Source organism: Alligator mississippiensis, chromosome 3 (assembly GCF_030867095.1).
Source record: "Alligator mississippiensis isolate rAllMis1 chromosome 3, rAllMis1, whole genome shotgun sequence".
Taxonomy (NCBI): Eukaryota; Metazoa; Chordata; order Crocodylia; family Alligatoridae; genus Alligator; species Alligator mississippiensis.
Window position 1 is genome coordinate 145,232,955 of NC_081826.1, and position 24,764 is coordinate 145,257,718.

Below are 24,764 nucleotides of genomic sequence, written 5' to 3' on the forward strand. Positions count from 1 at the left end.
GCAGAAGGTAGGGCAGGGTAGCACCTTTAGAGACTAACTGGTTCAGAGAGATATGAGCTTTTTCAGGCAATAACCTCCCATACCATGCTCCCAGGGTACTTATGTACTTAGAGTCCCCCCACGTATTTTGGTTTTCAGTACAGCTTGAATTTAGAATTTGATATTTAAATATTTCAAAATTTGTTTTCATCCTGAGTTGATGGGAAAAAAAAAATCAAAATAGTGAAAGTTTTGGTTGAACAGAAGATTTCACTTTGGAAACATTTCATTTTGTCTGGGTCTGACATTAAATTTGTCCCTTTGAACTACCTCATGAAAAATGTAGCTCAAGTAGCACTGAAGTCATCAGTGGCACAATGTCTAGTTGGGAGGAGGTATCAAGTAGGGTTCTCCAGGAGTCTGTCCTGGGTCTGATATTGTTTAACACATCATTAATGATTTGAATAATGGAATTATGTACATGTTTAGCACATTGGCAGATGACACCAAATTGGGTGGACTTGTAGACACGCTGGAGGGCAGGGCCAGGATCCAGAAAGACCTTAATAGACTGGAGAAATGGTCTGCAGTCCATCAGATGAAATTCAACAAGGACAAGTACAAAGTCCTGCACTTGGGATGGAATAATTGTATGCACAAATACAGACTGGGGAATGACTGGCTAGGCTTCAGTACTGTAGAGAAGGAGCTGGGGGGTTACATTGGACCATAAGCTAAATATGAGACAACAGTGTGCTTTTGTTGCAAAAAAAGCCAACAGCATCCTGGGTTGTATTATCAGGAGTATTGCCTGCACATTGAGGGAAGTGATTCTTTCCCTGATTATTCATCATGGGCCTCACCTGGAGTATTGTGTCCAGTTTGGGGCCCCACACTTAAAGAAAGATATGGAAAGAATCCAAGGGAGAGTAACAAAAATAATTTGATGCCTGAGAAGCAAAAATTATGAGGGAAGGCTGAAAGAACTAGGGTTATTTAGCCTGCAAAAGAAAAGACTGAAAGTACTGGATAAAAGTCTTCAAATACCTGAAGGGCAATTACAGAGTGGATGAAGATGGGCTTGGAACAAGCTACCTAGAGAAGTTGTGGCATCTCCATACTTGGAAGTTTTCAACAGCAGGTTAGACAGACACTGAGCTGGTATGATTTATTTGGGGAAAATCCTGCCTTGAGCAAAGGACTGGACTAGATGATCTCATGAGGTCCCTCCTATCCCTACTTTCCTCATGTCCATATTGTCTTCTGTGTGCTGAGATTACAGCCAGGTTTCATAACCCAAACAGCATTGCCATTAGGGATGCAGACAGAAGTTACATTTGTCATTCAATCAGCCCCTTGAAAGCACTCTAAAGCTGTGTGTTTATAGAAGTGCATGGCTGCAGAGCCCTGGTGCTTTAGAAGTGTCCAATCACGTGACAATCTGAACCCTCATGACATGAGGGTTCAGATTAAGGCACTCCAAAGCAGAGTGCCTTCATTAACTTCTGAGAGCACACACCAGGGGCACAGCTGGGCTGATACCACTGAGCCCCACCCTGGTGCTGTCTTCAGAATAGGAAAGGGAGACAGAAGGAGAGGGAGTTCTGTCTGGGATTTGCCCAGCCTGTGCTGGAGGCTGGGGTAGGTGGATTGGAGTCAGCCTGAGATGGGGGTGAATTGGAGCCTCCCTATCTCAGGGGGACTCCAATCTACCTACTCCAGCACAGGCTGAGCAAACCCCAAACCAAGCTCCCTCCCCTCCCTTTCCTACCTCACATTCTGAAGACAGCACCAGAGGTGGGGAGAGAGGTAGCAAACACAGCCACTCCAAACTGGAGCTCTATCCCCTAACACCCTGGACCCAACAAGTAATGTCTATTGGATCGGGGGGGAATGTCGTAACTCAGGAGTTATAGCAGGGAGTTGCATGTCTGTCAGTGCCCTAGATGACTCCCATGACACGCCATTTTGGTTCAGAGAGAAGACTGCTTGTTTTGGCTTGATAAACCAAAACATTTCAATTTAAGATGGTCTGACTCAGAATGATATTTGCCAATAAAACTGGAAAAGTGTAAAATCACTGTATTTTCTATTTTAAAAAGTGATTGAAAATTTGTAACCAGGTCCAGTTATCACTGGTAGCATGATGCTTGTTAGCTATACTTTCTATTAGTATTATTTATAGTGACTTTAAAGTCACTGCATAATAATACTATAATAAAGACATGTTTAATTTTCCTTCATTTTATTAATGTCTTTACTAAAGAGCATGAAATGTCATTATCATTTTGTACTGAAACAGAAAAAAAAAATCCATTTCAAAATGTTTTTTTCAAATAAAATAGCCTTTGTACAAATATGGTGGAAATGCACACTTACATGCACATCCTACTAATTTAAATTATTGTCATAGGTTTGTCACACAGCAGCAACCGACAGCAGTTTAAATTTATACTATGCTTAACTTTGATCATGAAGCTTATCATTTTATGTTCATATGAAATTACAATGCACTTTATAATGATAATTTAAAATGAGAGAAAAATTTACAAGGCGGTTTTATGGCCTAAGTCAAAAACTTTACAGAAATTAATTCTGGGGACCATATATTGTGAAACCATTCACTTGATAAATTTTAGTGATCAGTCTACATATTGTATATGATAGAGTCAGCAGGGTAAAATATAGTTCATGATAAAAAAGAACAAGCTTCATTGCAGGAACGACATTTTCTTTTTCCTTCTGCAAGAAGTGACAAGCAAAGGATTACTGAGATTTGAAGTGGCTACCACCAATGGTAACTGTTCATAGGAATAATAACACTCACAATTAATAATAGTGAATAATGTAATTGTTTTGTGTATCTTTTCATTTATAAAAGAGACAAAGAGTGCCTCTCCCAGGCTCTAAGTGCCTTTCATGTAATGCTGAAACCAGCAGCAGCTTTCACCATACATGGAAATAACAAGTTACATCCTACTTCACTTTATGCTTCTAAACAGCTTGCATGCAACTGCATCACTGCAGGTTTTGGCATTTATGCACTATTTGTGATTGAGTCTCCTACTTCCTGTTAAGTGCTCTAACTACCAGGCTCTGTTGCTACAGCTGGGAATGCGCTCCTCCATTTTACTTCTGGCAGGCAGAGCCACAAGGCAATTTTGTTCTGTCATAATGTGAAACAAAATCTCAAATACTGTGTAAGTCTCAAAAAAGCATAGTTAGATGGCTGCACATGTGCCACTTAGATGCACAAAATGGAATAGGATTGCTCCCAGCCAGTTGAACTACAGAGCAAAAGCACAGACTTTCTCCACTAGCTCCTTCTCCTGGGTGGAAAAATCTCCAGCAAGAGTCACCCTGGTGTTCTCAGCAATGGGGTAGCATGACATGGGGAGAAAAGCAAGAAAGTTGCTCCCTGGCTATTTGAGGATTCTCCATTTACCAGCATACCACACACACCTTTTTTGCCAAAAATTAGCCCTGAAAAATTAGAGCGTGTGTCTTAAGCAGGGAAGCTGATTTTCTGCCCAGAAATAGAAGCATGGAGAGGCTACAAGATGGCTGTTGCTTCCTTTTCTTCTCTTCCATCCAGCAACTACATGGAGAGAGGGGTGGCCTTCAGCAAGGGAAGATCCAAGGGGGATGCAGTAATGCAGTTGTGCTTAGCTTTGATTCTTACTTCACCCAAAATTTAAAAATCAACTGGCTAGCAGCAGCAGTGTCATTTCCATTCAGACAATGCTGAAGGAGTCAATTGACTTCATGGTTCACTATAATATACCTCAGGGGCCAGAGACATACAGCAGTCAGGCCAGATGCAACCCACAGAGCCACTGGATCTTTGCCTGTACCTGTGCCTATACCGTATGCTGAGGCTAGGCAGCAAGGATCTGCGCTAGGGCTGGACAGCTGGAAGCTGCACCCACTCAGCTCCCTGCTATCTAGCTGCAGTATAGGCACAACTCTAGCCAGTGGGGAGCTGTGCAGCAGTTGGGAGACAGTGAGGGGAGATGGGGAGAAGTAGTGGCAGTGTGGGTGCAGCTTCCAGCTGCCCAGCCCCAGTGTAGCTCTCCTCTCGCTGAAAGCTGTGCCTGTGCCACCATCAGGAAGTGAGGAACTGGGGGAACCAGCAGTTAGGGCATGGGCATAGTTACCCAGCTGCATGGCCCCACCGCAAGCATAGCCAAAGCCCCCTGCCCCGATGCACTGCCAAAGCTACCTAGAACAGGAACCAGGTAGTTCTGACTTGAAGCCTATTAAAGGTTGCTGGCTGCTGATGTACCCAATTCCTGCTAACTAGTCTTCAATCCATAGGTGTTAATGATTCTCTCTCTTTTTTACTGGTTTTGATGTTCCACTAATAAAGCTATAGGGTTGTTGGCTGTAGCCGTGTTAGTCCAAGGACATAAGCAGACAAGGCTCTTTGGGTAACTGCAGTATCTTTTATTAGACTAACTAAATAGTTGGAAAAATTGTTATTTGCAAGCTTTTGGGTACAGACACCCTTCTTCAGGCACAGGGGGAGTTAGTTGTTGCTTTGTGTCAACTAACACACCCTGTACCTGAAGAAGGGTGTTTGTACCCAAAAGCTTGCAAAGAACAATTTTTCCAACTATTTAGTTTGTCTAATAAAAGATATCACAGTTACCCAAAGAACCTTGTCTGCCACTAATCAATCTATGCTTTCTTTGTCAGTTTTACTAATTGTTAGCTATTCTTATAGATTCATAGATGTTAGGGCCGGAAGGGACCTCAATAGATCATCGAGTCCGACCCCCTGCATAGGCAGGAAAGAGTGCTGGATTCAGATAACCCTAGCCAGATGCCTATCTAATCTCCTCTTGAAGACCCCCAGGGTACGGGAGAGCACTACCTCCCTTGGGAGCCCATTCCAGATTTTGGCCACTCTAACTGTGAAGAAGTTCTTCCTAATGTCCAGTCTAAATCTACTCTCTGCTAGCTTATGGCCATTATTTCTTGTGACCTCCAGGGGCGCCCTGGTGAGTAGAGCCTCACCAATTCCCTTCTGCGCCCCCATGATGAATTTATAGGCAGCCACAAGGTCAACTCTCAACCTTCTCTTGCAGAGGCTGAAGAAATCCAGGTGCCCTAGTCTCTCCTCGTAGGGCTTGCCCTGCAAGCACTTAACCATACAAGTGGCCCTTCTCTGGACCCTCTCCAGGTTATCCACATCCCTCTTGAAGTGTGGCACCCAAAACTGGATGCAGTATTCCAGCTGTGGTCTGACCAGTGCCTGATAGAGGGGAAGTATCACCTCCTTGGTTCTGTTTCTCATGCATCTGCTGATTCATGATGAAGTGCAGTTAGCTTTGCTGATGACTTCGTCACACTGACGACTCATGTTCATCTTGGAGTCCGCTAGGACTCTGAGATCCCTTTCCACTTCCGTGCTACTGAGCAGGTCATTTCCTAGGCAGTAGGTGTGCTGGACATTTTTCCTCCCTAGGTGCAGCACTTTGCATTTCTCCTTGTTAAACTGCATTCTATTGTTTTCTGCCCATTTGTCCAACCTGTCCGGGTCTGCCTGTAATTGTTCCCTGCCCTCCGGTGTGTCCACTTCTCCCCACAGTTTTGTATCACCTGCAAAGTTGGACAGAGTACGCTTCACTCCCTCCTCCAAGTCATTGATGAAGACATTGAAGAGTATCGGTCCAAGGACCGAGTCCTGCAGGACCCCACTGCCCATGTCCTTCCATGTCGATACCAACCCATCCACCACCACTCTCTGGGTACGACCCTCTAGCCAATTTGCCACCCACCAGACTCTGTAATCATCCAAGTCACAGCCTCTTAATTTGTTCACCAGTATGGGGTGGGATACCGTATCGAAGGCCTTCCTGAAGTCTAAGTAAATGATGTCTACCCCTACTCCTGTGTCCAGGTGTTTTGTAACTTGGTCATAAAAAGAGACTAGATTAGTCAGGCACGATCTACCTGCTACGAACCCATGCTGGTTTCCCCTCAGCATAATTTTTTCTGCTGGGCTCTCACATATGAGCCTTAATAATCTTTTCAAAGACTTTGCCAAGGATGGAGGGGAGACTGACTGGCCAGTAGTTGCCTGGATCCTCCTTCCTCCCCTTCTTGAAAATAGGGACCACATTGGCCCTTTTCCAGTCCTCCGGGACCTGGCCTGTGTGCCACGAGTGCTCAAATATTCTTGCCAATGGCTGTGCAATGACATCAGCCAGTGCCTTCAGTACCCTTGGATGGAGCTCATCTGGGCCTGCTGACTTAAACGCATCCAGTCCTTCCAAGTGACTCTGTACCATCTCAGGGTCAATGCTTGGTAGTCTGGCGCCCTGCTGTTGCCTCTCTACAATCCCATTTTGAGACTTGTCTTGACCCTCGTTTAGGAACACTGAGGCAAAGAACTCATTGAGGAGTTCAGCCTTGTCCCCCCTGTCAGTCACCAATTGCTTTTGCCCATTCAGTAGTGGTCCTATACCGCCCTGGGCCTTCCTTTTACTCCCTATATATCTGAAAAACAATTTTTTGTTATCCTTAACTTGGGATGCCATCCTCAGCTCCGTGGTAGCTTTGGCTTTTCTAACTGCCTCCCTACAACTGCAAGCTGAGGAGGTATAGTCCTCTTTAGTAATCTCCCCCAGTTTCCACTGCTTATATGCCCCCCCTTTTTGCCTTTAGGCTGCTCTGGATTTCTCTGGTCAGCCAAGGAAGCCTCTTGGCCCCTTTCCCCCTTTTTCCCTGCATCAGGATCGTCTCCCTCTGTGCCCAAAGGATCACTTCCATAAGGCACAGCCACTCTTCCTGGGCTCCCATCTTGCCAAATCTCTTACTCTGCAGTACGTCATTGATGAAATGCCTGAGCTCGCTGAAGTTGGCCTTCCTAAAGTCTAGCACTTCCACCCTACTAGTTACCTTTCCCACTCTATGCCTTATGATGAATTCTATTATTTGGTGGTCACTGTCCCGCAGGTGACCAGTGATCTGTAGATCCACTACCATGTCATCCCCCATTGCCAATACCAGGTCCAGTAAAGCATTCTTGTTCTCTCCTCTCTTATTTCACAGTCCTACAATCTGTTTTTAGTTCTTTTTAAAAACCCTAGGTCCACCCATAGAATCCAGATGTCAGCAGCAACTACAGTTTCAGCTTTTGGCTGTGCAACCAAGACCTGCTGACAATCCAACTGTGATTCATTTAAATTGTGAAAGAACTGTAGCTCTTGCCTGAGTAAGAAAGGGAGGGTGAGTGAGTTGACAATTAGTACCATATAACATGCATACAATGTGTTAACCAGTTTAACAAGATGGCTATTGAATCCTGAATGAACTTGTGTCTAAGGACATTAGAAATGTTGCAAGCAGAGTATTGCATTAGCCCAATTTCACTATTCATTCATAGGTTAGTAGATTTTACAATTCTAGAGGGGGGCACTGTGGCCTCCTAGTCTAATCCCAGGTGTAACACAAAATATAATCCAGGAAATTGTGAGGAGGACATATCTAATTTGTAAAAACCCTTGTCCACTCAAGAAGAAAGGATAGGAGAAAGAAGGAGAGTGGAAAAGAGTACCTAGGAGAAAAAAACTGAAGGTTTGTCTGCACTGCACAATGCAGCACCATGTAAACATGGCTGAGCTAGCTGTAGTAATGGAAGCAATATAGCTCTGTGATTGCAGTCTTCCCCCCAAAGCTAATTACCCGCACTAAGAAGCAGGGTATGTTAGCATGGGTGGAGCTTTCACTAATATGACCATATTGCTTCTAGCATCCAAGCAAACTTATTCACAGTTCACTCTGGTATCTTTCCCTGGTTTAGCACTGGGTGATGTAGATGTATTCTGTGAGATGTTATCCCTGTTTGTGACCAATTTTGGCAAGAGAGCATGATCTTGAAAAGCCAAAAAGACTAACCTTGACTTGAGCATCCTTTCCAGCATCTGTGAGTCCTCAGAAAGAGAGAGAGAGGCCCAATTTGAGGAGCTACAGGCAAAGATTAAGGAATAAATCAATCATAATGTATGAAAATGCATATGCCCTTCAATTCCACATGTCTCTAGCAACAGGTCACTGATAAGACTACTGGTAATAAGATGAGGGTTGAATTAAGAGGACTACCACAAGGCTTCAATCACACATGATGTCTCAATTAAGCATGTCTTAATTTTAAGTAGTTAAATGGTACATAGGCCTTCTTTGCCCTTCTGCCTGGGGTAACATTTCAGCCAGGCTGAGCAATACCAGGATTTGCTTGCTAAAATGACTGTAAATGTGGTAGGAAGCAGCAGTAGCGCATTTCTAACTAAATGATCTGGGTTTGAGTTTGACACCTTGCCCTGCACAGCTGCCACCAGTGATCCTCAGCAGTTAATCAAGGTTCTGGTTACATGGCACAAGTATCCTTTTAATGAGTTTTATACTTTAAAATGGCATAGATCAAGCCAGCCAGCTGTGTAAAATCATTCAAGTAAGGGTTTGATGGCGCCACCTGAGACTGGGGGGCGGTGTTCAATGTTGGTAGACTGATAGCACTTCTCCTGTACAGGTAGGTATAAAGTATGAAAGCTTGGTTAGTTCCTCCCATATGCAGTGCTGGCATGGAGAAGGAAGTAAGCTGTACTTGTAGGAGAGGTTATGCAGCTTGCTGCTTCCCTGGAACAAGTGGGATGCATGAGGTTACAACTCAGGGTTCTCAGGGCTGAACAACTACTGTACGTGCTTCCTGTTTGCTGAGGCTGAGTGAAAAGCAAAAAGCCAATATTCTCTGTGATAGAGATGAAGCGTTATACTAACAGGCTGATTTTTTTTTTCCGCTCTGGTGTTAGCTAGAACTCACTTAATTATTTTATGCAAAAATTTGAGCTCTCCCTCATGAGACTGTGTTTCAAAGGACAGTTTCCCATTCAGCACTACATTAGGAACAAGATAAATGGTTACAGTTGTCAAAGCAAATTTAAAGTCTACTAATGAAAATTCATGCTACTATTCAGTCTTTATATCTTTTCCTTTGTCCTTATCTAGCTTTACTGTGATCCTCATATTCTGTACTTATGAAATCTTATTAAACATCTAGGCACTGATAGCCTTTCTACACTGCGCCTTTGTGAAGTACGGCTTCTCACTTCATGGAGGGAAGTAATCTTGAATTTTATAAGCATCCAAGCCTGAAGACTTTTTTTTTTCATTAACAAACATACCACATTGGCAATGTGCAATAATAAGTAATTTCTCTCTGTGCACGTACAGTGCTTAACTCACTTTGGATATTACGGAATCACAGTTTAAAAAAAAAAGAGAGGATAGTACAGACAAGCTAAGCAAGTGCTTTCCATACTCAAGACAGACTAGAAAAAAAGTGCATTCTGCTAGAACAGGGGTGGACAAAATATGGCCTGTGGGCTGCATCAGGCCCACCAAGGGATTTTATCCGGCTCATGGTGGTTAACTCAGCCCTGCCTGACCCAGGCACAGTGGGCAGCCCAGGCCATGGCACATATGGATGGTCCTGCCACCCCTGGGTCTGCAGCAGGGCTGGGATGGCGCAGCAGCCAGATTCTGTTTCCTAGCAGCCCCAGTGGGGGCAGCTCCTTCTGACTGCCACTGCCAGTGTCACCACTGCTGCCAGCCCCAGCCCCACTGCACAGGTACCATGGCCCACCTGCTGTACACCCACCACTGGGGATGCCAGACAGGGTCTCCATGGAGGTCAGCCTAGGACCCACGTGGGCAGGACACAGTTGGCCGGACAGATGGGATAGGGCCATGGGCAGGCAGAAAGCAGCATCTGGGAGCAGGATAGGCAGGATGGCCAGGGCTGGGGTCAGTATCACAGGGTGGGATAGTGCAGGGCTGGGGCTAGGGTACAGCCATGATCCACTGCCTGCATGCCACTGTGTCAGGTACCATTTCCTCAGGCAGAGGCATGCTGGTAGCAGATCACAGCTCTTCCCTGAGCCCCAGTCCTGTGCTATCACCACCTGTGCTGTGATTTTGGCCCCAGCCCTGCCCACCCATCCTACTCCTGGATGCCACTCACTGACCACCCGCAGCCCATCCCATCCACCCAGCCGAGCGCACTCTGCCCGTGCAGGTCCTGGGCCACTCTCCATGGAGACCCCGGGGCCCAGATCGCTGGGCAGTGACAGCAAGGGACCAGGCCCTGGGACAGAGCCATTAAGCAGTTTTGACCCAGCCCACAACAGCCCACTAAAACTCCCTAAGTGGCTGTCCACTCCAAATAATTACCCACCCCTGTGCTGGAGAAACAGGCATTGAGCTTGCCTTTCTTGGCAGAGCTGAAGGTTGGGTGATAAAATCCATTGTAAAAAGTTAATTAACCAATGACTTGGTTTATATTTGGCAGGTCTCTAAGCATTATAAATCTACACATAGTCCATGCATTTCACACATTAATGAGCCATAGGGAGACAGCAAGTTTAAATGTTAGACCAGAGGACTATGAAGAGACATAGCCTGTATTCCCAACTTGCAAACCGATTCACTGTGGCAATTTATGACAGAATTTCCCCATCTGTTAATTTGGGACAGTACTTTGAAAAGTACTGGAAAGTAAATATTTTTGTTATTGAAGAGACCTTGATGATAGCCTTAAATAATTGCCTCTTGGTATGACAGCCATGAGCCTATAGAGTCAACTTCCTTTCTGCAAAAGAGAGTTTCAAAACTTTCCCCTTCCAGTAGGCCAGGGCCTTTGAAAACAAGCAAAAAGGTACTGTGAAAGGAACCTGGTCATTAGGAAGCATTCACTTTAGTGAATCATAAAACGTTGGCTAATCCAGTTTGCAGCTCCACTCTTCCTCCTCACCTCCCTTCCCTTCCAGTAGTGACTGCATTCTTGGAACACCATCTTGTTCATGACTTTTTGGGATTACTTGGTTTCTTTTAATATCTTCATTCCACAGAAACAGTTGCAGATTGAGCAATTTATTTCTGAAGAGTAGATTAGTTCCTCCCATTTCCATCTCTAGTTTCAAGATGTGGCCTCACTATACAGGTTTTAATAAGTGATCACAATACTTGGCAGATTGCCCTAACAGTTGTATGCCAGGAAAGTTATTGTTTCAAATCCTCCAAACACCTTTTGAGCTGGTTAATGTTTCATTTATCAAGGGTAAATTTAATCTATGCATAGATGTGAGACCACTGAGAACTAGTCCAAATGCATGCAGATAGATTTCAAACATTTTAAAACAAATTATAATAGCAGATTCACAAAATAATAGTAATTTTTTTGGCCAGTATCGATGGCCGATTATTATAACCAGTCATATCGGCCAATACCAATCTGATTGCCAATATGCAGCCTAGCAGTTGGAGAGCAGCATCTGGCTGGTAAATCTGTGGGGGGAAAAGGGAATGGGGGAGGGAAGGGGCATGGAGGGGACAGATTGAGGCCCCCATAGTGAGGGAGGGAGTGGGGCAGGGACAGGCAGTGCCCAGCCAGGCCAGTGTGGGGCATGGAGTGGAGCTGTGGGTGGCTTGTCCAGGAGGAGTGGAGGAGTGGCTCCCACCACTGTATGCACCTCTGGGGAGGCATGGGGGGCACATGCCTCCTGGATTTGTGAGTGGGGTCAGGACAGGCTGCCCACTCAAGGCCAGAGGCTGCGGTGGCCTCTTCCTGGCAGGGGAGCTGGGCCAAGACTGTGCTTGGGGTGGATGGGGCAGGCAGCAGCAGTGCTGGAAACAGGGGCTATGGGGGGAGCTGCAGCCACCCCAAAATTCACTGTAGTCCCCTGTAGTCTCCCCTCCCAGAACCACTGCTGCCCACCTCACCCCCGCCCACTCAAAGCACAGCCCCAGCCCAGCCTCTCCACTGGGAAGAGGTCAGCGCAGCTCCTGGCCCTGAGCCTGCAGCGAGAAGCCCGTCCTCACCACATGAGTGGCACATGCCTGCCATGCTTCCCCAAAAGTGCACGCAGCGGTGGAAGCTGCCTCCCACCCCATGATTCCCAAATAAGCAACCTGCAGCTCTGTCCCATGCCCTGTCCTGGCTAGGCAGCACCTGCCCGCACCCCCAGCCCCACCATGGGGGCCTAAATCTGTCCCCTGTGCCTCTTCCCTCTCCTATGTCCCTTCACCCCCACACACTTACCGGCAGGGCTCTGCTCTCCAAGCTGCCTAGCTGCATTTCTGGCCATGTGCATGCTACAGCTGCGCACATGCACGCAGCATTTATCAGTGACATTATTGGCCACATCAGCCAAAAAAAGCCAATTGCCAATAATGTCAATTTTCCTTTTATTGGTGCTGGTATGATATGGACCAATATATCGGTGCACCACTACAAAATAATGTTTTTGACAATAAGGAAATAATCAAAGATGCTTTAATTCAAGTGATGGTGAAACTGAATCAATAAATTAAACCTTGGCTGAACCATCCTCTCAGGAATCAGGGCAGCAAGCAGGCTAAATTGCTCCCAGGTGGCCCTGGTTGCCTGAGGTGGCTAGAATACCTCCAGCTGACCCCAGTTACCTGACTGGGCATGGCTGCCTGCTTATAAGCAGCAGCTCAACCACTGCCCATTGGATTACTCAACAAGACAGATGTTCTCTGGGTTTGTGTTTCTTTGGGCCTAGCTTCCTAATTTCTGTCTCTTTGTTCCTGTTTTCTGGGTTCTGATTGTTGCTTTCCTGGCTTTGTCCTACCAGAGGATGGTCCTGGCCAGCATCACTCATATCAGGGATCTCCTGGACTTTGCCAGGCAGGGTTGGGCAGCTCTTTCTGTGTGAGCCCAGAGCATAGAGCTGCCTACACTGAATAAACCTTGCCACGTATTCCACAAGGATGCCCTGTTGCCAACTTCCTTCACGTACATGCAAGAGACCCTGTAAAAGGGCAGTCTCTGCTTACCATATCCCCCAGCCCTCTGGAGCTTGTTATGAGGTTCCTGCCTCAAAAGGCCCCATGGCACTCCCCACCACACCACCTCAGCAGGTTGGGGGATATCAAGAGGAGGACATGGACCAATGGCTTGACATTGCAGCAAAGTTTAGATTTAATATCCAGAAAAACTTCTTCACTGTGATAATAGTGAAACAGTGGAATAGACTGCCTAGGGAAGTTGTGGATTCCCCATGACTAGAAGAGTTCAAAAAGAGATTAAACAGTCACTAGCCAGAGATGCCACCCTAATCTCATGAATCAACAGGCACCTAGGTTGGTCTGCATGGGAGTCATTTCCATAGGTATGCATCTGGTACACACTTTTTCCCACCTCCCACCCCTCCCCTCCCCATCCTTAGGGGAAAAGAAAAAGGAAGTAATTATGGATAAGAGCCCTAACCAGTTAAGACTTAATTTCATATTTCAAATAGCAAGCAGTAGAGTAAAAGAAACTCAAGAAAGTCTTCTTGAATATTTTCCCGTAAAGAGATGAAATGCATTAAATCAGATTTGTATAAACTATTTGCTCAGATCTGGTGATGAATATAGCTATTGCTCTCTGTGTGTCACTCCTAAGTTATCAGTCATAACTATGGGACACTACTGAGATGTAATTGGGTGCTGCTGCATAAAGATACTGTAATTCTGACTGAACTGTGGGACTCGGGCTTGGTAGAGCTGGTATAGTGGCTCTTGGCCATTCCTTCCTTACCACCCTTTCTGGGCAAGGGATATTATCTGATCCCCAGCTAAGTTGAACAGAGAAGTATCAGGCAAAGCCATATTACACTAACTCTACTAATTTGGTTTTGTTACTATTTTGGGTTTTTTGAGGGGGAGGGGGCAAGGGTTGGGGGTTTGTTTGGGTTTTGTTTAAATCTGATTTAGAACAGCAAATAAAAGTTAAAAAAAAGAAAAGAAGAAGTGATTCCAATAGCTGGATTCTTCATTTTGTTGCAATCAGGCAACTTCAATTTGTTTTAATATTTACTTATTCACAATTTTTTCAAGTGTTTAAATCCTACCTCAGAAAGAATGCCTGAGCATTCCCTCCTCTGTTACACTGAAGTAACCTAGTATGGCAAACTGTGCCAGAAAAAAAAAAACTCTAAATAGGAAGCTTTGTCTACTGAGATTTACTTTCCCTGCTTATCTTGCATATTGTAGTCATTCCAGCAGTTGCTGTGGAAAACAGGAGAGCTATGAAACTATTTTTATTTGTCTCTAGAGTTGTATTTAAATGTGCCAGCAAGAACACTTCCATGAAATAAAACTAAAACAGGGTGAAGAATGCCTCATCAGATTGTACAACATAGATGGATGAGTTTGTACTTAACAGCTGCTTGGGTTGGAAAAGCATGGGGAGTTTTAATGTCCTTGCTGGATCACCTTGATTTCTTGGATGCTAAAGCACAGAATCTAAAATGCATGCCTTCCTGCTCCAAGTGAGGCAGCTATTAATAAGAAAGGTTATATTCCCAGACAAACTTTTCAAAAAGGTGACCAAAATTCACCCTTGTTATAACTGGATGTAGCTTCCTACGTTTGCCCATACCAGTGCTAAATGTACCCCATCTTTACAGATAAATACCTACCCTTTTCATCTCAAAGGCAGATAAAATTCTTGTTTTGCCTGTTAACACAAGTGGTTTCCTATTTCATGCCAATCACAAGTGCCCAATCCTTCCCATCTACCACAGTTTTTCTCAGCTCCCCTGCTTATCCTGACAAGAGACAATCAGAATGCCTGAACAAATGCCTTCTCTGTATGCCTTCTCTTCCCTGCAAGGGGAAGGGTGATATCAGCTATCATGACAGCCCCATTCTACACTTCCTCTGTCTGCCTGGAGTGTTCTCAGGCTCAGATATGTCTAAAGAAAGGGATGGCCATTTGACAGGCTGCTGCTACATGCTGTTTCTTCCTTCAGCTATTCCTTATAAAGACAGAAGCATCACAGGGATCTCAAGGGCCATCTGGCTCAGTTCTGTGGATAGATGCACTATTCCTAATCTGCCTCAGAGAGGTGCCCAGCCCACCTCTTTTGGAAGACCTTCCACAAAGGAAATTCCACAGCTTCCTGAGGCAGCCTGTTCCACTGCCCTACTGCTCTTGCAGTTGTAGGAAGTTTTTTCCTGAGAGTAAACTCTCTGAACCCAGTTCATCAATAAAAATGTTAAATGGCACTGAGCCCACATCATACCACAGTGGAACACCTCTTGACACCTGCCAGTCTAATACTGATGCATTAAAAGTTAATTTCTGCTTGCAGTCACCTGACTGATTACATATCCACCTAATGTAATTCTATCTAGCCCATACTTCTCCAGTGAAGCATAGCCTGAATATGGCCCACTTATGAGAATAGTTAGGTTTTTAACACAGTCCCACAGGCCAAAGTCCACACGTTACTTTGTATCAGTATTCCTGAAACCAGGTGAAAACTTGTCTAGTGTCCAGAGACACAAAGAATACAGCGATGACAGCAATTCACATAAAATCAATCCTGAACAGGTGAAGATCCTCTTAAATCATATGGACATTTTCAAGTCGGCTGGGCCAGACGACCTGCATCTGAGAGTGCTGATGAAACTGGCCAAGCTCATAGCGGAGCCTCTGACAAGGCTGTACAAAGAGTCATGGAACTCAGGAGTGGTCCTGAATGACTGGAAGAAGGCTAACATGGTGTTCATCTTTAAAAGAGGAAAGAAGGACGAACCTGCTAACTATGGACCGGTCAGTCTGACTTTGATCCTGGAAAAAATCTTTGAAAAAATTGTCAAGGAGGCCATCAACCACAAGCTTGCAACTGATGGAGTACTGAGAAACAACCAGCATGGCTTTGTCGAGGGGAGGTCATGCCTAACAAACCTGGTGTCCTTTTATGACCAGGTAACTAACCAGCTGGACATGAGACAGGAGGTAGACATCATATACCTAGATTTCAGCAAGGCCTTTGATACTGTTTCCCATGAAATCTCAATTAAGTTGGAGAGTACTGGGCTAGACCAAGCTACAGTGAAGTGGGTTGGCAACTGGCTTAGCAGCTGATCCCAGCGAGTGGTAATTGATAGGTTGGCCTCATCCTGGAGGGCTCTCTCCAGTGGTGTCCCCCAGGGATCAGTGCTTGGCACCATGATCTTTAACATCTTTATAAATAACCTAGATGAGGGAGTGAAAAACATAATGATTAAGTTTGCGGATGATACCAAGCTGTGGGGACAAGCAGGCACGTCCAAGGATAGGACAAAGATCCAGGATTACCTTGACAGGCTAGTTCTATGGGCTGAATGCAATCAGATGAGGTTCAACAAGGACAAGTGCTGGGGCCTTCATCTGGGTAGGAAGAACCTTCACCACAACTATACGATGGGTGGTGGTCCACTGGCTGACACTGCATCTGAAAGGGACCTGGAGGTGACAATTGACCAGAGGATGAATATGAGCCACCAGTGTGATGAAGTCACCAGCAGGGCAAATAGAACTCTGGGGTGTCAGCAGATGTGTCACCAACAGATCCAGAGAGGTGCTCCTCCCCCTCTATTTGGCATTGGTGAGGCCACAGCTGGAGTACTGTGTCCAGTTCTAGGCACTGCACTTCAAGAAGGATGTGGACAAGCTTAAAAGGATGCAGAGAAGGGCCATCTGCATGATCAAGGGCCGAGGGATAGGTCTTATGAGGAGAGACTTTGGGATCTTGGTTTATTCGGTCTGAGTAAAAGAAAGCTGAGGAGTGACTTTATAGACACCTACAAATATGTCAAGGGAGAACACCAGGATCTGGGAGAGCAACTTTTCAGAAAAGCACCCCCTGGGAGGATAAGGTCCAATGGACACAAGCTAGTTGAGGAAAAGTTTAGGCTAGACATAAGGAAAAACTTCTTTTCCATATGGGTAAATAGAATCTGGTACACACTTCCAGCAGAGGTGGTGCAGTCGCCATCCTTGGCAGTGTTCAAAAGGAGGCTGGACAAGCACCTCAGTGAGCTCATTGAGCCCAATTACCTTCACCCCATGGCAGGGGACTGGACTTGATGATCTTACAGATCCCTTCTGGTTCTTCTATGATTCTATGTTAATATATTAATGCATTTCCCTCATTCACAAATGGTTACAGTCTCAAAGAAGTAAGTCAACTTGGTTTGATGTGATTTGTTCTTAACAAATCCATGTTGGCTACTACTGATCACCCCTTCCTTCTCCAGGGCTAGGGACAGAAGTTACACATAAACTGGTTTAAATGATCAGAAACTGGTTTAAATCTGTACCAGTACAGAAGCTCAGTGCACATAAACCAGTTTTAAAAAGGCTGAAACTGATTTAAAATAAACCTGGTTGAATGTAGTATCAGACTTAACTGATTTGTGTCAAACCGGTTTATGAAACTTCTGTTCCAGATCCCTTCCTGGTTCAAGTTAAATAACAGTCCCCCAGCATCCCAGCATGCTTTCCAGTCCGGGGGTGGGTGGGGGTCAAACACCCTTTCCCCCCACTCAAACTTACTGCCGGCTGTGACTGTGAACTACAAATTCCAGAGGCACTTGGAAGCAGGAAGAGAAAGTGATGAGCAACCCTGCAGAGTTCTGTTTTACAAGTCTGGGCTGCAAATCCCAGAGACCTAGGGGCAGCAGGAAGAGGAAATAAACATACAGTAAGAGAGCCGTCCTCTAGCGCCCCTCGACTTCTGGCCTGAGCCACTGCAGGCATGTGGCTACATTTCCTGCATCAAAAGTCTGTTCACTTCTGTTTCAATTTTATCTGTGCAGCTTAGACTAACCTGCAAAGGCTGAATCAATTCAGCCTCAGGCTTTTGACTGTCTGTACCTAGTGCAGGTGTTTACAAAATTGACTGTTCTAGTAACTTTATAGCTGTTGAAATCAGGCTAACTAGTCTATAATTCCCTGGACCCTCCTTTCCCCACCCCTTTTTAAAGATGGGCATTATGCCAGCCTTTCTCCAGTCCTCTGGGATTTTACTTGTCATCCAAGAGTTGGCAAATATTGCCAATGGCTTCAGGATTTCTTCAATGTGTTCCTTTAGCAGCCTGAGGTGAATTCCATAATCAGACTGTGCTGATTAAATTCATTCAAATTTGCCAAGACTTCCTTAACAAGCTCTTTGCTTATCATTATCTTATGTCTTTCTCCTTTTTTATGTTAACATGACTAGTTTTCAGACCACAGATATTTTTCATGTATGTGCATGACTCTTGAAACAAAGTTGGCATTGAGTAGTTCTGCTTTATCTGATGTTCTCTGCTAATACCTTCTACACTGAGCAGCAGACCACTTTTTCCATGACTTTTTTTTTGGTCTGACATATTAGTAGAACCCCTTTTTGTCATCTTTAACAATTTCTTGCCAGGTGTAGCAGTCTTTTGCCTTCCTGATTTTCGTCCCTACTCATTCATACTTTTCCTTTGTGTGCTTCCCAAGAGATGTGTCCTCCCTTCCATTGCCTGTTCCTAATTCTCTATATTTTCCAAATTGCTAAGAACCTCCTTGTGGAGCTACAGTGGTCTCTTGAAGTTCTTCTTAACTTTCCTCTGTGTTGGAATATCTTTGAAACTTCAGTATTATGTCCTTTAGGAAATACCAGCCCTCTTGGGCTTCTTTTTCTCTTAACTTGTCATACAACTTGCCTGAGTTGTATGAAATGTACCTTTTTGAAGTCTACTACCTTTATTTTGCTGTCCTGTTATTATGCCTGCCTTTCTTTAGAATAATTAATTCTATCATTTTATTATCACTTCCTGTCATTTTTAAAATCATATTTACATTTCCATATTGAAAACAAGTGACTCCTTGCTGTTTCCTCAGCTTTCTGGGAAAGAAATAGTCTCCTCGCCATGTCAAGAATTTGATGGACATCTAGAGCAAAACCCTATTTGACTTTATGGACCTAACTGGCATTACATAGCCATATCACTTCAGGTTTTGGTATTTGCACACAGTTTGGGCACTTGTCCAGGTAGCAGGAGGAATTCAGGGTCTAGGCCCCTCACCCTAAAGGGGTTTAAACCTGCATGTCCTGCTTCCCAGAAAAGAATTCTGATCACCTGGCCACCACCTGGTCATTGCCTAGATCCATCTCCAGCCCTCCTCTTTCAAGACTGATCACACCTTGCATTTAATATTCATTGGATAAAATGGATCACACACAATGAGGGAAGTTTGTGTCCCATTAGGAGCATAGGTCCATGGTAGAACCCAGTGCCTCCCTCCTCTCCAGAGCAAAATTCATCTCACTGAACAAAACACCCTCTGGCCTCTTCCTTCCTCATGACCCCACATATCTCCCTCTCTTTACTGCACACTGGATCATCTTCAAGAGGAGAAGGGTCTGGATAATGTTTAACTTGTGGCCCTCTAATTAGCACAATTTCTTGAGTGCCTCCAGCAGCCCCAGGAGGAAGTTTCCAACTACTACCCTCCCCCTCTCAGGTGTAGTGGTCAATTTGGAGGTTCTTCATTAGAGGATGTTGCCCCACTGCTCAGGGTCAGACCGATCACTACATTTGGGGTTAGGAAGGAATTTTACCCAACAGGCAGAGTGGCATGGGCTGTATGGGGTTTTGCCTTCTCGGTAGTGAAGGGTGTGGTCCTTTTGACTCTCTCCAATGTATGTAACAACTTTTGCAATGGTGGGACATTGACATTGCTGTCATCCCCCTCCTCTGCCTGTGGCAAGTTAGGATGTTCCTAGTGTTTGGGACTGTGTATCTTGTGGTTGTGTGACAGAGTTGCTTCTATAGCTTTAGGAATAGGTTGGACAAACATTTGTCGGGGATGGTTTAGACAGGAATGTTCCTACCTTGAGCAGAGGGTTGGAGTAGATGACTTCTGAAGGCCCCTTCCAGCCATACGCTCCTAACTCCCATCCCTATGATTCTAACTCCCGTCTCTATAGCTATGTGACTTGTTAATGAGGCCTACTTCTGATCCCTCAATTCATCCAAGACATTCTCAGCAATAGCACCTGTACTGACAGATTGAAAATTATTGTTTATGTCTATCTATCTAATGCACTGTATAGTTCTTTTCTCTCTTCCAGAGATCACATGATGTGAGGTATCAGCCCAATTCGTCCATCTCTCCTGTACTATCCTCTCCAATTCTTCTATGTGCTATATTTTCAGCAACAGTTAATGATTAATTCTCTCTGGTACTGCTGAAGCTTGATAACTGTGTCACAATTCTTGAACCTTTCCTTTTAATGTGGCTACCAGCTTGCACTTAGTGCAGATAAAGTCAATGCTATCCTGGGGAAGGAAAACAAATGTGGTACATCCACCAGAAATCTTATCTGCATTCTTGCTTCTTCAGAAACTGCATTAAATGCTTCTTATATTAATGGACAACTATTGGGGTTCTGGAGGAGAAAACCTCAAGATGCCTGACTCCCTTCTCAGGGAAGCTTCCTCTTCTGGGTTCCTCCTCTGTTTGCTGATCACACCGTTTGCAGATGACTGACCCTGGTCAGTTTGCCTTTTATTTAGCTGCTAGGGCTAGGCCATCCCCCTGGAATAAAGCATGCCTGTTTCATACCTGATTCACCCCTCAGTCAGCCACACAAGACCTACCTAGATCAAAATACACACAGATACTCTGATTCACCCCATCATCTTGTAGTGAAACGCTGAGGCATGCTTACCTCAGCCACTTCTTAGAAGTATATATGCAAATTCACTCTTTACTAGATCATTTAGCTGAAGTATATTTCTAGGCACTCCTTGAGTAGAAAAAAAAACTTTTAGGAAAAGCATAACGGAGTATATGTGAGTCTGGAGGTGCCAGGGTCTTCTTGCCTCCAAAGGATTTTATATGTTCACACAATTAAGTGATAGAATTGTGCCTCCAGAGAGAAGCAAGGGCAAACAGTGTTCACCCCTTAAAAACAATCTCCTCTCTCCCTTCTATTAGAGGTTCTGGCTTTGCCTAAATGGCTAGAAGGCTTTCCCCCTCAGAAGAACAGAGGCAGCTTGGTCTTCATCAGCAGGGGCAGAAAAGTTCTCATAGTGAACCAAATGGCACTGAATAGATAAGGAAAACTATTAGTCTAGGAAGTCAGAAGGTTGGACCAGTTTCCCAAATGACTGAGAAGTCCTCTTGCTGCCTCATTTGGCAATACAGTAAACTATCAGAATCACCGATTGTGATGCTGTTCAAGGACGAAATTCTGCCTCAATGAATATCTCAAGTAAGCACAGACCTATGGAACAGAATTAGGCCCCACATCTCCAAATGATGCTAACTAGGAGGTACCTAAACACCTGTAATTGAACCTCTTACATATAGGCTCTAACCATTACTTTTATAAGCAGATTTGCTGAAGTCAGGGACTGGTCATCCATAAATATGGGTTGCGGAACTGGGTCTATGATGTGGTATTTTCAGAACTGCTCTTTGTCAGCATATATTTGCTACCTCTGCAATCAGTGGATGAAAAGTGATGCAAATAGGAACAGAAATAAGCAAGTTCAGAAAGATTTTAATTATACAACTTTAGAACTTCTCTCAAAATGGAATTCTGGTTGGACCAGCATAGTATTTTTTTTGTATTTTCTTCTGTTTTCTTATGGACTTTCAACAGACTGAATCAACTGAAAGTGGGTTTCACTGTGCCAATGATGAGAGAGAAAGGGAAAAAAATCAAGGATTCTGATCCTATTAAATGATGATACAATGTAAATAGTAGCAAGATAATAACCAAAGGGAGAATAACTCTCAGTTACAAATCAGGAGAGTGTTAGGCCAGGTAGGCTTAAGCTATCATTAGGTTTGGCAGGATTAATTTTTTTATGGATAGACATTGATAGACATCATTTTCATCTGACACAGGTGATGGAAAAATATTTAATAGAATAATTGAAAATGACAGTTGGAAGGGTCCTCAGTAGGTCATCTAGTCCAGCCCCCTGCTCAAAGCAGGGCCATCTCCAACCAGATCATTCCAGCCAGGGCTCTGTTGAGCCAGGTGTTAAAAATCTCCAAGGATGGAGATTCCACCTCTTCTCTAGGTGACCCATTCCAGTCCTTCACGACCCTCCAAGTGAGCGAGTTTTTCCTAATATCTAAGCTAAACTTCCCTTGCTGCAGCTTGAGACCATTGCTCTTTGTTCCATGGGTGACGCATAGAGGGTGCATGTGGCAGTGCACCCCCTACAAAAAGGCACCGCCTTCTTCTTTCAAAAAAGGCACCGCCAACTGTCAGCAGTGTCTGAGGACTGTCTGCAATTGCTGCTGTCTGCTGTCGCCGCTACCAGCAGCACCTGCTGGTGGTTGCTGATCCCTGGTCAATGCTTGCTACCCCCCTGCCGCCGACAGCACCGGTGGTATCTGTGGGAGCTCTGCACTTACCACTGCTGACGCTCCTGCTGCCACCGCCATGTTGACCACTGCAGGAGCTGTGGGCTATGCTGGTAAGGCTGTGCTGGGAGTGGGGGTTGAAAGGACCGGTTTAGTAGCAGTGAGGAACCCAGTGCTGCTGACCACTCACTCTGCCCAGTTCCCAGCCAGGGCAAGGACCAAACTCCCATGGAGCCTGGCCTGGCCTCTGCAGTAGTTTGGCCCCTGCCCCAATCATGCAGGGGCGAAGCCAGGCCAGCCTCCATGAAAGTTTGGCCCCTATGTGATAGGGGCAAGGGCTAAACTCCTGCAGAGGCTGGGCTTCATGACAGTTTGGCCCTTGTGCTGGTTGGGACCTAGGCAGAGTGAGGGGCTGGCAGCACTCAGCTTCTGGGCACTACCATCCCTGTCTCTCCAACCCCCTACCAGCATGGCCCCCAGCTCCTGCATAGGCCACCCTGTATGCGTGCAATAAATCAATAAAAATTGAAAAAAACCCCTAATTTTGTGCAAAATTTCAATTGATTAAAATTGAAATAAATGCTTATAAAATTGATTTTAGCCATCAAAATTAAAAACAAAAATAAAAAGTGAATTATTTCAAGTCTTGTTATCATACATGAATCTCCATTGGCTTTAATTAAATTATACCAGAGGAGAAAAGTATTTCTAACTCTGAGTGGCATTTTATCTCAGCATAAAACTTGTATTGCTTCAGCATTATGATTTTTTTCCTACCATGAGTTTAATGCATAACTTAATTATAAAGGAACTATGGTAAATGTGCAGCCTGTACCAGTAACATATCACTTCGAGGCCATTAGCTACTTACTGCCATTTCAGCTTTGTCACTTTCTACATCGGAGCACATTAGATAGAAAAGCTTGCCTATTAACATTATACTCTTTTATAATAATTTATTGTTGTAGTACTTCAGAATTGTTTTCTAGATAACTTAAAGTTCAGTTTATGCTAGGGATAAGGGACCCAGCCTTCACTGAACTGGGTGGCTGAAACATAAACCCCTACACTTTAATGCTCATTAGATGCTGTTACATTCCTTTTTTAACCAGGCAGATGAAACAGCAGATGCATATCAAAAAACAGAGGCATATATAAGACCACAAATTTAAATATAAAATGGAAGGGGATTGGAGGTCTCTGTGGGAAAGCAGAAGAAGAAATATCATGGTGAATGAAGCACTGGAAAACTGAGGCTAAGGCCAGAGCTTACCCCACTAGCCAAGAGGCCATAACCTAAGAGCCTAGAAAATGTTTGTGTCCTAACATGGGATGAGAAGGGGCCCACTTCTAGCTCTGGCTGAAAGAAGTTTATAACTTGAGCTTAGAACTGTCCTGTTATCTGATTCTTTCTACGGTGAGGACTTGGGACTTCGTGTGATACTCAGAATTGCAACAAAGAAATACCTAATGAAATATCAATTTCTCCTCCTAACCAACAATACCAGCTACCTGCTTAGGACCAAAACACCAGAACAGAAAAGAATTGAAGTGGCTTTTGTCAATGCACTGTGATTTTGAGTTTTATTAGCAAGTCTACAATCTAGTTAGCGAGCATGTCCAAACATTAAGTTCTTACCTGGCAACACTCCCGCTGAAATTAATGGAAGTGTTGCCAAGTATAGATTGCTATATGGGGCCATTAGTGAATGTAACACAGGAGTTCTGTCAACAAGCTCCAAATGCTTAGGACATGGACAGACAAAGCAATCATATTGATTGTGGGGGTGGGGTATCTTATTGCCTTGCAAGCTAACCTCCTATAACTATTTCATGTGCCTGTTCTATCCTGCAATAAATGGTAATTTAGCAGAGTTTATTCTGGGGTGAGCTGCTACTGTTTAGCTTCACTATTATGTAAGATGGCACACAAAACAGTTATAACAGATCAACACAGGCATGCTACATGGAATAAGTCCCCCTCATGCACATCTTATAAAGCAGTATTATTGCTTCATATGTCTGCAGCCCCAAACACCAGTGATACTGCTTTTTAAATCTTTGTCCAGTAAAAATTCTGTGGAATTCAATATTTGTTAAGTATGTCTAATCCTGTAAAGGCAGCACAATACAAAGGCCAAGTTTTTCTGAAATATTTTTAGCATGCAGAATACAATTCAAAAGGAGAAATTCCTAAAATTTCAGTTACTTGGATTGTCATCAAGGAATTGATCTTTATCCAAATTTATCTGCAGAATTTAACTCCCTAAATGTTTTTATTTACAATGGTATGTGCAGTTGAGTATTCAAAGAGAGACGGAATGTTATCACCACTGGAATTTAGTAATAACCAGGATTATTATTGTAAGTAACCAAGATTACATGAAACAAATACTTTCTTAAATATGTTTCTCTCCCAAACTAAAACAACCAGCTACCTGTTCAGGTTTAAAACACTAGACTACCTAATCGTTAATTTTGAAGAGTTCTGGGTCTGGTACTGCTCTGATATTCTAGCATGTACACTGCTACTGGTCTCTCAAAAACTGAATTCTACACACTGTTTGTAAGGTGTTGAGTT

General features: G+C 44.3%; 1 long non-coding RNA gene across 2 annotated transcripts in view; it reads right to left on the minus strand.

Moving 5' to 3' along the window:
- LOC109284040 (uncharacterized) overlaps positions 1 to 24,764 on the minus strand; it is a 55,144-nt gene that overhangs the window by 13,447 nt on the left and 16,933 nt on the right. For both annotated transcript variants that reach the window (XR_009460894.1, XR_002091353.2), the window contains exon 2: positions 7,885 to 7,953. This is a non-coding gene — a long non-coding RNA (uncharacterized LOC109284040). The remainder of the gene's footprint in view (positions 1 to 7,884; positions 7,954 to 24,764) is intronic.